Source organism: Dromaius novaehollandiae, chromosome 1 (assembly GCF_036370855.1).
Source record: "Dromaius novaehollandiae isolate bDroNov1 chromosome 1, bDroNov1.hap1, whole genome shotgun sequence".
Taxonomy (NCBI): domain Eukaryota; kingdom Metazoa; phylum Chordata; class Aves; order Casuariiformes; family Dromaiidae; genus Dromaius; species Dromaius novaehollandiae.
Genome location: NC_088098.1, coordinates 130,310,887 through 130,323,807, shown reverse-complemented (window position 1 = coordinate 130,323,807; position 12,921 = coordinate 130,310,887). Strand labels below are relative to the sequence as shown.

The 12,921-nt window shown below is 40.0% G+C and overlaps 1 protein-coding gene across 1 annotated transcript in view; it reads left to right on the top strand.

Annotated features, from left to right (window-relative positions):
* The first annotated feature begins 5,148 nt into the window (after nucleotides 1-5,148).
* IL1RAPL1 (interleukin 1 receptor accessory protein like 1) overlaps nucleotides 5,149-12,921 on the top strand; it is a 766,492-nt gene continuing 758,719 nt past the window's right edge. The window contains exon 1 of the mRNA XM_026101661.2: nucleotides 5,149-5,510. The gene's annotated coding sequence lies outside the window, so the exon portion shown is untranslated. The remainder of the gene's footprint in view (nucleotides 5,511-12,921) is intronic.

Here is a 12,921-nt window from a genome sequence, read left to right as displayed (position 1 = left end):
ATTTTATGATCTGTGAGTGGATAACAGTAATGTTAGACCTGTTATAACCCCCAGTGAAGTAACAGGAACCTTTCTGTTGACTTTATAGGAAGTGGATGAGACTTATATTGCAGGATATCATAAAAGTAATGAGATTTTTAAAGGGAAAAAACACCTCTTTACTGCATTTTATTAAGTCTTTGAAAAGAAAAGAAAGCAATCCTGAAATGAAATATACAAAACTTCTTTTGATAAATGAATACACTCCATATTTTTATTTATTTTTCTCATCTTATGAGAGAGCATTATTTATTAAATAGATGAAGCATTTTATATATTCTAAGCAGTGTGTGAATGGATATTATCTTCATTTTAGATACTCTATCGAGGAAACTGAGGATCAGAAAATTGGCGTTTATTTTAACAAAATTTAAAATGTGCAAGAGATGATCATTTAATTATCTTGACACTATCCTTTGATAAATTAGCCTTAGCAGTAAGTTGCAGGACAACCAAGCTAATTTTTTTATATAATTCCATCTTCTTTAAACATTAAGAATCAATGTTTTGCCTGATTTGAAGGAATGTATTTCTGAATGAAAGTATCTTCCCACTCAAGTAGTAATGAGATATTTAGCTTTTATGTAATGTCACTTTTCATCTATAGGTGTCGTAGTGCTTTGTTCAGGCCACCTACAACTGATGCCTAACAGTTACACTGATCGCTTGTCTCAACTGCATATATAGATAGCAAGGCCTGGCAGAGCTGTATATCAGATAGTCTGAGCTGTCTGACATGCTCTTGACAAAGGTGTGGGATTAGTCATACAAAAATGGTACCAACAAGAAAAGCATGGCAAAACTGGAGTATCTGGGACCACAGAGTTCAGCAGTGAGTGCAGCTTGCTTATGCTCATATAAATGTGGATGTGATTTAGGTGGAGAGAAATATAATTTGCAGATAGGAATATAAACTATATAATATAAACTGTGTAATATATAATCTATAAATAGATTTTTTTAATAAAATGCCCTCATTATGAGATTGTTATTGTTCCTCAAGTAGATATGTAATATTTTGAATCAAGTTCCTCTACAAAGGAAAGTGCTTTTGTAATTTTCATGCAACACCCTGGATTATTTATTTTAAAATATCTGCTCTGTTGAACAGTTTTGCCTAGATCTATTCAAAAATATTGAGATATATAGTATGTAAAGCATACAACATATAAAAAATGTAATATTGTAAATTAATCTAAAAATGTAAGTTAATAATATAAAAGAATAAACAAGAATCAGAGAATTTAATCAGGTGATAGTATTCAAGGTTTACCTTGTACTCTCGATAACACTCAAGACACTTAATCATTCAAAAATGGAATTCCAAAAAGGGAAACCATTATGTAATGTGATCAATGAAGTAGTGTTTTGAAAAAAGGGAGAAGAAAAGATGAGATGCTGGGCCTTTTTGTGTTACTGAAACTGTTTAGGAATTAGATTGAGATGATGTTTACAAGGTTCTAATGTAGACTTTGACATGAGCAGGGCTGCTATTTGGTGTTTTTAGTGGGGAGAGGTGAAGTTGTATTTTGGAAATTTTGATTTCATTATGTTTTCCATCTAGAAAACTCGGTGCTTGTTTTCCATACTGTTAGATTTATACCATATTCATCATTACTTTTTATACATATTATGCAAGAAAAGGTGAAAGTACTAGTGTTTTGTGTCACTTATCCTGTTTCTCCCATTGCATTTGTTAAAAATGTGGGAAATAAATAAGAAGACAAAACCATTATTGAACATCTACAGTCCATATATAGGTAGGGGGAAGTCAAGCCCATACAGTTTTGGGAATCTCTGGAAACACTTGCCAGCAGGGTGAGTGTGAGGCCTGAAAGTTTTGAAGAACAACAAGATGCTAACAGATGATGTCAACTTTTGGGTACTACCTATTTGAGCATATTTAACTTACTAACCTGAAACATTCTGCATGGTGTTAACAGTCTTCACAGCAACATACTCTGTCAGTCTTTTCACTTTAAATATGTATTACTTTTTAAAAAGGAAGTTTACTTTGACAGCAGTGTTTCCCTTTCCATAACACACATTAAATGGGATAACCCTTTTAAAGTCACTTACTTAAAGCTAGACAAGGATGTAGTTTGTTCCACCTCCTTATTTCAAGGGACATGATGCCTCAGAAGCATGCACACGCTTCAGGTACGAGGCACTCTACATTATTAACTCATTCAGTATTCATTGCATGCTACAGTATTACAACAGTGTTTGGAAAAAGAGATTTTACTTAACTTTTAGAAGTAATATCTTGAAGATGCTCAAGTTGTGATGAGGGCAAAGGAGATTCTCTGCAGTATTGTATATGCCATACTTACTAATGGGAGGGCAAAGCCAAATAAAGATTCAGTAAGTGTCTGAGAAAAAAAAAATCTAAAATCTCTTTTACTTGCATCCATATAACTACATTGCTATTTATAGATATTCACTGAGAAATGAGTGGAACCCAGTTTCCTTAACCCAGGGATGAACCCAAGAATGGAGTCTGTACATACTCTGCAAGTGTGAATAGTCTCCAGCTCTTTTGTGCTATTAGTTTGGTTTCAGCCATTTTAGCCACTACATTGGTTTCCGCGACTTCGTTCACATTCTTTGGCTTCCACCTTTTTCATTTTCCCTTTCTCCTGCCAGTCCCTTAATCAGCCTCTCTGGGAACGTATATAGCTCCCATGACCAAAGTATATGAACACCTTGCAAACATTAATGGCTTTTTATCTTCACTGTGCTCTTGTGAATTAGAACAGTATTAACTCACATTCTACAGAGAAGGAACAAAAGCGCAGAGAGGTGAAATGACTTGCCCATCAATGGACAAGAAAATGGTAACAAAATCAGGAACGGAACCCAAATGTTCCGAGTGTCTGGACAAATTTTAACCCCAGGTCTCTCTGCCCGTTGCCAGACAGCCTAGAGCACTCACCGTTCTGTCCGGGCGCTAACGAGAGTCTTGACATCATTTAACTGAGCTGGGAGTCTGGGTTCCCTCGTCAATGGTGAAAAAGAAGCTCTGCCAGAAAGTCATTTAGAAAATCGAAGTTGGGAGCCCCGCGCTCTCTCCCTCTCTCTTTTGCAACCAGCTAGGAAGCCTAAGCTTCTAAATCAAGCACCTAAACTAGCTCTCTGAAGTAGATAGTATGAATCATTTAGCTAACTTAAAATGCCCTATACTGCTCCGCAAAGAGAATCCCAGAAAGTTTTTCATGTCTCCTTTACCTACCCACGCATGTGGATCACTCATCACTGGTTTAACCAGTCATATTAATTTCTAGGTTTTAAAATTGAATTTTGACTACTGGTTGTTACATTCATTTCCAGTTTTTCTATTTTTATCCATCAGAAAGAATACTATTTTGTTATAATGAGGAGAGGTGTGGTTGAGGTATTAGTGAGCTCCACTAATTCTACAACGCCCACTGGCTCTGTACAGCCCACTGGCTCTACACAGCACATTATCTGCCTATCGATAATCTTTTATCATGATACATAATAAATTCTCACTTTCCCACATGGTCTTTTTCTTTTCTTTCTCTCTTTTCTTCTCTTATAAAACTTGGGGGGGGGGGGCTAAAGAATTTAGTATTTTGGATTCTTCTCTACAGGCCACTTCACTACAAAGAAGGCTGGATTAGATTTAGTGATAACTGAACATTACCTTAGCCTCTTTGCCCCTATTTAAGAGGATATCATTTGCATAAATGTACGTGTGTGTGTGTTTAGCTCACGTTGCTCAAATATTTCCCTCTGCTCCATCCTCCCACCTCGCACACTGGTTTGCCACTGTATGAAATGCCTCTGACCCAGCTACCAACATATAGGCAACTCTAGGTATCTCTTTCTGTGAGTGTGCATTTGCTGGGCTAGGGTGATGGAAGGGGGAGGAGGTGTACTCCCCTGCACGTTTGTGCATGCATATGAGCAAATTTATTGGGGGGACCGTCAGAATTTCACAGTTACGCTTTATAGAACATTTGTTTAATATTATAAACATCTGCAAATGACTATTTATTTCATTAGGTGATTAACATTCCTAATTAGATGCACCTTGCAGCTGCTGTTAATCTTAATTGGCAATAATGCAGTTACATTTTGATACATATCTTCAGAAGAGTTACAGAGGAGAAAAAAAAAATCTTAAGGGAAGGAAATAAAACTGTTCCCACACAGTTCAGAGAGTTCGCACAAAGAAGATCCCATGGCAACAGCGAGGCCCACAGTTTGCCTTATAAAAATCCAAGAATAGATAATGTATCATCTCTTTTAAAACAACATTCCACTTTGGAAACCGGAGGGGGAAAATACACCGATCGCCGCCCAACTTGTGCGCGAAGCAGGCAGCCTCCAGGCAGCCTCCCTTTTACCCCTGTCCCTTGGAAAGCGCATCAAAATGGGGTCCCACTGCTGTGTGGGTGAGCTAACCTGGAAACGCCGTGGGCGCCTGGGAGGAGAGAGCGCTGCTATTTAGGAGTTTCTCCAGGATCCCTTCCAAAGGGCTCTCCCCTCGCTCCCCCCCAAAAAGCAGCCTCCAAAACTAGTGCTCGCAAAGCCGGCGGTGGTGTGTGGATCGGCTAGTACTGAAGTATCCATTGGGTGGCAGTAACAGTATCTTCTTTATGACTTGCAGCAAACCGGAGAATGCATTCAATCAAATGAGCCGATCTTGTAGAAACACTGGAATCATTTATGCATTGCAGTTTCTCTCTCTCGCTCTCTCGCTCTCTTTCTCTGCTCCTTAGGATATTTTGGGTGGATTGTGGTTATCAATCAAGACCTCCTGTTCTTTGCTGATCACTTGTCATTGGCACTGGGGATTAGTACTATTCGGGGCAAGCGGACAACAATTTTTTTTCCCTTCCTTCTTTTCCTTGTGGAGATTTTTTTTTTAAAATTTTTTCCCCAGTCCCCCCCGCCCCGCATTTTTGCTCTTGGCGCGGCGGTAAGGGTGCTAGGACCCGGGAGACACCCTCCCCCACCCCCCCCTCACCCACCCCCAGCAGCGCTTTCCCCATAGCCGCACAGTACCAGGAAAACCCCGCCGGACCGGCGGCTGCCGGATACTTGTGCGAGGCAGCCGGAATCCGGCCCACAGCGGCGGCGACGCGCTGGACCCAGTGCTCCCCGCGGGCAGCGGGGGCCCCCAGGCCGGCCGGCTCCCACCCCCGCCCGCCGCCCCCCCTGCCGCACCTGGATGGTACCTCCCGCCGGCGGCGCGGGCACTTTCTGAACTAGCCAGGAAGGGGCGACTCCGGGGGGGCGGGGGGCGCCGAAGTCTGTATGGAATTACCTGCGCCCGCGGTGAACTTGGCACCGGTGCATGGATGGGCATCGCGTCCTCCGCGCTCGCCTCTAGCCCCGCCGGAGGAGTAAAAAACGTGGATTCTCCGAATACGCATTGTGATGACCGGCAAATACCTTGCTGACTGATCTCACGAGCGGAATATTTGGGAAGACTTTTGTGGGTAAGGTCATTTTATATAGGCAAAAGCCCCGGCATTGCTAAACTTGGTGGCTTGCGATTGAAACGGGTACTTTCATGATTGCTGCATTACACTGATGTGAAGGGATCTAGCCATTACTGGCAGTTGAGTGAAATAACTGCAGTAGGTATTTTGGTGAGTGCGTTCCATGATAAATCAAAAAATCTCCTCCTCCCCCTCTATTTTCGCACTCTCTCGGTTTGGGAGAGTACCATAAAAGCATACTGGGCAAGGAGTCTTTCATTTTCCTTCTTTTTATTTTTTTCCGGGTATAATGTGTTTCACTGAAAAGGGTATATGACAGTAAAGAAGCTCTTAGTGATGGAATCTGTTTAATATCAAATCGGATCCTATCCGCTTGTGGAAACAAATGTTTTCAACTCTGTGCAGCATTCTGCTGCATTTCATAGCTGCAATGGAGGTAGAGAAATCCCGTTTTTCAAGTTGTTAAACTTCAAGGTGGCAATCCGTATTAATCGCGGTACAGTGCTCTGGTTCTAAGGGGGTTAAATGCCACTGGTGATTTGGGATTACAACTATTCCTGTAAATCCTGCGAGGAAATTATAAACTGAGAGACGGTAAAGAAAAAAATCTGAACTTAATAGTAGAAAAATATCATAAATGTCACTAGCCTGAAAATCTCTCATCCACCTGCTCCTATAAAATATTTTTTTCACCCAATAACTTACGTACTGAAACCTCAGACCACGTGCATGGGAGTTGAAGATTTGCAAACAGAGATCCTATCTATCTTCAGTATTTCATACATACATGCATCTGGCTGGGGGACTGCCTGTGAATTAATTCCTCCATTAGTTGTGGTGTGAAGCAAAAAGGGGAGAAAAGGAGAGAAATCAGGAGATCATGGTTTTAAGAACATAAGCAGGCAAGGAAGCACTCCAGCCTTTAAAGACTTAAAGGGATCCAAGCAATGCACATTCTTAGTCTTTCTCTGTAAAATCAATTTTGACAGAGAGAATGGGGGAAGGTTGAGAGAATCAATAGTGATGACGTTGTACAGTGCAATGCACTGCAATGCTAAAGTTATAGAGTGTATGTGAAAATATATACCCTTCTGTACTGCTGGTGGGTTCATGCATAATGGATAGAAGCAGATATGCAGATCTATCTGTAGGAAGATGGATGTATTTGTGCAAAGATGATGATTATGTAACTTGATTACATCAGTGGCATCAGCCGCTGATAGTATAATAATATACTTACTTATATAGCGTATCGATCACTTGGGTTAACTTTGCAATGCTCCTGGCAGCTGGCAATGGAGACATAGGCAGAGGAGGGGATATTCTTGCTCAGCTCCTGATGCGGGCTCCCCTTTTGCAGGCTGCCTCTGGCACCAGCTTGCTCATTGTGGAGTTTCCCTGGGACAGGGAGTTCATGCAGGCACCAGACCACCTCGCTGCTAATTCAGCGACACTGGTGGAGGAGGCTCCCGAAAACCTCCCGCAGCACCGCACAATGGCCCCATTGAGCAGCCCCAGCGGCATGCTCCTCAGCAAGGTCACACGGGAACCTGCGAGTCAGTACATGGCAACAGCTGAGTGGAGGAGGAACAAAACTGAAATCAAAATTGATCCTCTTCCCTTCCCCCTCGCCACTGCCTCCCTCCAAGCACGTAATTCTGCTGACCCCTTCTTTCAGTTCTCAAGGTAGAACTGACGCTGTTTCACCCTGAGTATGTGCAGCTCTTAAGACAGATATTGCTGTCTTAGTGTATGAAATGAAAGTGTTACAGCTTTAGCAGTATGATTCTTCTGATTTTGAGAGTACAGCATGACAGACTTCAGAAAAAAGTATTTTTAGATAAAACAGCCTAATCTATCTGTTACGTTTATGAAAGAACCCAAAACCCAGGTCCTCAGTGCACTGTTAAACCTCATGAAATGGTAGCACATTAACACATTTACAAATGCATCTCAAAAGTAACTAGGCGAGAAGCAAAGGTGCCATAAGAGACTCAGCAGTTTAACTCAGGAGGACTTAGGAGAATCCTTTTATATTGGATTGTCCACAGAAATAGTAGTATCAGGGTAGTTTTTACTTTAATACCCATTTTAGAGTCATAAATCACTATTCCTATCTGTTCTGGATGGGGGGAAGTACTCCTTGAAGACAGACAAGCTTGCAAAAGCACTGCTGAAGCCCCATACTTCTAATAGATGCATTTTCTGAAAAAATGTAAGCCTGATGAAATCTTAACACAGCTGAAATGAGTGATCTTACCATCACTGGCCTATGTTCTTCCCCTCTTCACTCTGGATTCATTCTAGCAAGAGTTCACTAAACAACTTCTCAGTTAGGAAGAGGTGAGGGCAGGGTTTGCATCTCTTGATAAACATGATCTCCACATACCCTACTCTTTATTGGACTTAATGCACTAGGAAACTCACAATAACTTTACCATGGCACTAGCCTGAAAAATCATTCTTTTCTCTGCTTCCCTGAAAACATCAGTATTTTAAAGTTAGTTTACCATTACTTCAAGAGTATTTTTGTATTTCTTGAAGATAAGTCTGGACAAGCACTAATAAATCCTGCTAATGTAGTTTAGAGTTTGACATTCACAGAGTATACTGAGTAAATTGGGAAAAATGGATATGAAGTTAACTCTGTTTCCATCCTTCAGGGGTCAGAATAACACTATGACAACTCCTATGCTTTGCTACAGCTCTTACAGTTTTCAGAAATGTCCATGGCATACTCTTTTCCATCACACACAATTACAGGCACAGTCTTTCCTTTTAAATACTTGCAGGACTTCCGGTGACACGCACACACTACATACCTATACTATCCATCTTGAGAAAGCACAGTTGTCTAAAGGAAGTTCTATAAAGCTAGTTCTTTAAAAGAGTAGGCAGTAACAGTGTGGGAATATATTATATGATAAATGTAAACTGGCATGCAACATGGAAGGATTTGCAAATTTTGGGTAATGGAGAGCAGTAAGCAACCAAGTTTTATTTATAGCTTCATTTCATTGTTGCAATTAGCAACACCCACTTGATAAAAATAGAGGGTTTCAGCTCCAATGCAGTATCTATTCAGTTTTCACCAAATATAGCTTCTTCAAGAGGAAACTTTCCTTGCTTAAGTTAAATTGTAAATCACTCGGACAAATGAAGAGAAAATGTGAAGAGAAAATATTTACTTAAAACATTCCCAGGCTCCAAACCTCAGACCACTGAAAGCAGTGAGAGTTTCACCCCCCACTCCACAGTAACACTGGGAAGTCAGCTTTTAAAGAGAACGGCAGTGCATGCAGAATAATCTCAGTGCCTCCCTCTGAAAGAGCAGGCTTCTGACTGTTGTTATCACTGAATACAGTAGACTTGTTTTATTGCTGGTAGGAAAATTTGAAACATACAGGGCAGATCTTAATGAAACCTTTTTACTGTTCACTAGTATTCTTGTAATGTATTCAGAATACTTTCTGTGGCTATTGTATCGACCTCCTATATTAAAACAAAGCAAAAAATGGGTAACTGATTAAGGTTTTCTTTCTGTATTTTTGCACTTAGAAGGAAGTGTTTGGATATACTATTATGTTTCACAACAGATATGATCTTTAGTGGCTGAGAATCTTTTTATTTTTATAGTGCACACTATTTGATAATATATGACAATTGAAACATCCAAGCACTGATTAATATGAATAAAAACTAGCAACTTATCTAGTGGTTCTCAAGTTACAAAGTTTAATTACAGCGGCACCATTTGCGCAGTTATAGATAAGGTTGTGTCAGCATTTCTATTATAAACCTCTATCTTGTTGCCATCCATTGTGTCAACGGTCCATGAAATAAAATGGATTTATAGTAGAGGCCATAATGGTGATTTTTGGATTACTGTTATGGCCTGTTGGGTGAGTAATCCATGTGTTTCTTTAAGTCCTTACATGCACATCTACAGCAGCACCAAGGCAGCCATTATGCTCCATCAGTTCAAGTGTGCATTTGTTTTATTTTAAAATGTAATTATATATTACAGGTGGTAGACCACAGTGACTCAGGAAAGATCATTTACCCTGTCATTTTTCACGCACTTTCATAATGTTTTCACATTCTCAAAACAAAGCAGCTCAAAGGTAACAATGATTTTTAATTGTGATAGCTTAAAATTAATTCACGTTTGGAGGAAGGCTTCTTTTGGAGAGGGAAAAGGGGGAAGAATGAAGATGAACAACTGGGATTTTCTTATGAAAAGATTCAGACTTTAGATGTTCCTCTCACACATTCACATATGGAACTCCAGTCTATTGTGAAAGGTGAAAATTCTGGGTTTTGCCACAGCTCCATAAAACCAGAGCAAAGAAATCAAAAGTTAATGCTGGTTCTCTGTTTTAATATTGGGTACTCTGCTTTTCTAGGTCTCACTGTACCTGTGTGTTATAGGCACTCCTAGGTTATTTCATGGTGTTATATAGCACACTATTTATGCCTCAATAACTAGGTCTGAACAAATGAACCAAGGACATAAGTCTTACTGGGTTTTTTTGTGCTTAGAAAAGTCATGTTTATAAGAACAGCACACATATAACAGTCTTTCAATGGTCATAGCATCAACTGCACCAGTTCGCCACACAGATTTTTGGTTGAGGATGAGAGAGGAGAAAGGTGGAGAGAGAGAAAATGAAAACATTTAGATTTCTGTCAGTGGGATAGATATTTAGGTTTTGGGCATTATTTAGGAAATGTGCAATGTAGCTCTTAAAAGAAATAGGAGAGAGAGTTCATGCATCAAGAAGACCTATACAATCTATACCAATCTGTACAATCAGCAGGCAGAGGAGGGGTGATTGGATGGCTAGTAGTCTCAGGAAGCTTTCCTGTTCTCTTGTCTTTCACAGCTGTCCCTGATGAATAGTGCATTATCAAAGAGGAAGATGCAGACTAGCAGAATGGGTTAAAAAGGGAGCAGGAAAGTAAATGAGAATACAGAGGTTGGTGAAGTAGCAAGAGTGCTCCTGTCTTTTAGGAGACAGGGTATACTTCTATATTCCTTTGTCTATTCTTCACTAGTAAGACCCAGATGCTCAAAGCTATTATGGTTCCTAACTCCCACTGCTCAAATTTCAGTAAACTCAAACTCCCAGACAAAAGTTTAGCTTGTTTCAAAGAAAATGAAGACATAGTAATGTACATCATTATAATGCACGTGCAAAGGCTTCTGCTGGTGAAGTTAGAAATGAGTTTAAATAGTACTGATCTGTCTAAATTCCCAGACCAATTGCCTCAGACTGAATTGCTATGCTGGAGTGGTGTGAGAAGCCTTCATGTACATTTGTCCATGCCTACATCCATTTGGCAATGCTCCTCTGCTAGATTTGACTCTGAAGTCGGGATCAAATGGCTCAAGGATAATTTCTACACCAAGAAGATCTCCCAGTATGACAGAAACCTTGGGATAGAGCCACTGTGTCTGAAGATGAATGTGTTTGGCCTGGATGCTTCTGTGTGGCACTGAACCCTGGCAGCAACGTTAGCCCCCCGTGCCTGTCATGTTGCTGATCAGCGCACAGATTTTCAGGATGGGAGCAGAACACAGATGTTACCATATAGCACCTTGGCATTCCCCCATGCTCGACTTCTCTGCTGGAAGGTTTTTTTGGCTGATTCCTTCCAAATTTAAACTTCTTGCAGAAAATCTTACCTCTGCTTCCCCCCCACCTCCCCGGAATAACATAACTGCTAGTATGGCATTTCCTTTCTGCAAGCTGTAGGTATGGTGGAGGGTGGAGTTTACCAATCTATCTATCAGAAATATCTGCATAGTCATTACAGACAGAGTTTATTTTATTCAGCATCTCCTCATGAAAAACACAAAAGGCCTGATTGTCAACTTTCTACTACTTGTTTCTTTGTGGGCTACCACAGCTGAAGTCAGTGTGTTAGACCAATGTCCAAATCAGGCCCAAGGAGTGTCAGTCTCCCTCTCTCTCTCTCTCTTTCTCTCTCTTTCTCTCTCTCTCACATTGTCTCTTTATATTTATGTACACACACACACACACACACACACACAAAAATACATACACATATATTTACTCAGATATGTACACAGCGAGAAAGCCTGAGAGCATGCTGTGAAGACAAACTATTCTAGTTATATTCTATGCTAAGTGTAGGAAACATAGTATGATCTAAACATACCATGAGCTGGTACCTATTTTCAAGTGTTGATTTAGTATTAATATATATCTTAATGATCTGTAACTGCAGTTTATTGGAAGACAGCACAAATTTATTTTGGTGTGCCAGAACTGAAATGTACTTCAAAAGGACCATCAAAGGTCACCAGTGAGGGCTATATGATATCATCTGTAATTTTAGTAAAACACATGGCAATGTTTTGGAAAGAAAAATCTGAACTCTTCCTATATACCTCTCCAGAGGAATAGTAAATGCTATGGAAGGTGTCCTGTTTATTATTATGGAAAAGCTCAATCAAAGTATCTGCTCAGTGCATAGCAGAAGCAAGTTATATATATTAATAAAGAGATGTAAAACACTTTAGTGTTTAGTGTTTGTAGTGTAACACTTGCTTTACCAACTGATGGCTCTCACATTCAGTATGAATCATATGTTGACCTTTGGTCACTCCTTATCCAGAAAGCTATTAAGAAAAGAAGAAAAGACAACAGAGTGACAGCACAAATGAAGACTTCCACATGAAAAGACTCCCATCTGGAGAAAAAGATAGATTTTTTTTTTTTTTTTTATTCAGGAAAACGAATGAGAGATATGGGAGAACAGAGATAGTAGTGGGGAATACTGAAGGCTATTGGGAACATACTTCAGGTTCTCTTACATATTGTTTTCCAGATGACCAGTAAAACTAAATTGTGATGAATCTAAAATGAGTAAAGGAAGGCACTCCTTTACATAGCTAATTCAAATTATTTGACTGTTATTGGAAAGGATACAGTGGAGAAAAAAGTCAAGTAGGATGGAATAGTTTGGGTACATGCAGGAATAAAAATAAAATTATAGAATTTTATAATGTAATAAATAGATGAGAAGACTGTAAATCTGTGTACCCCAAGGACTACCTGCTAACTTCCAGTTATAGTGCAATCAATGGATGTGTGCTTCTGTTTATTTCTAAAGCGTTAAAGGATGCTTCTTCCAAAGGATCTGCTACTGGCTTTACTGGATGTCTGCTATCTCACTAGATGGACCATGAGTGCGTTCCTGTGACTATAGTTCTTCATTGCCTATTCAGTTTACAAGCCTGGCAATTGAAGTGCTGCTTAATAAAGGCTTTATTGGTGCTGACTGGGCAACCTCATTTGGCTGTTGAAGTCCGCAGTACTAAAGCCCTGATCCAAAACCCACTGAAGGACATGGAAAGATGCCCACTGCATTCAGTTGT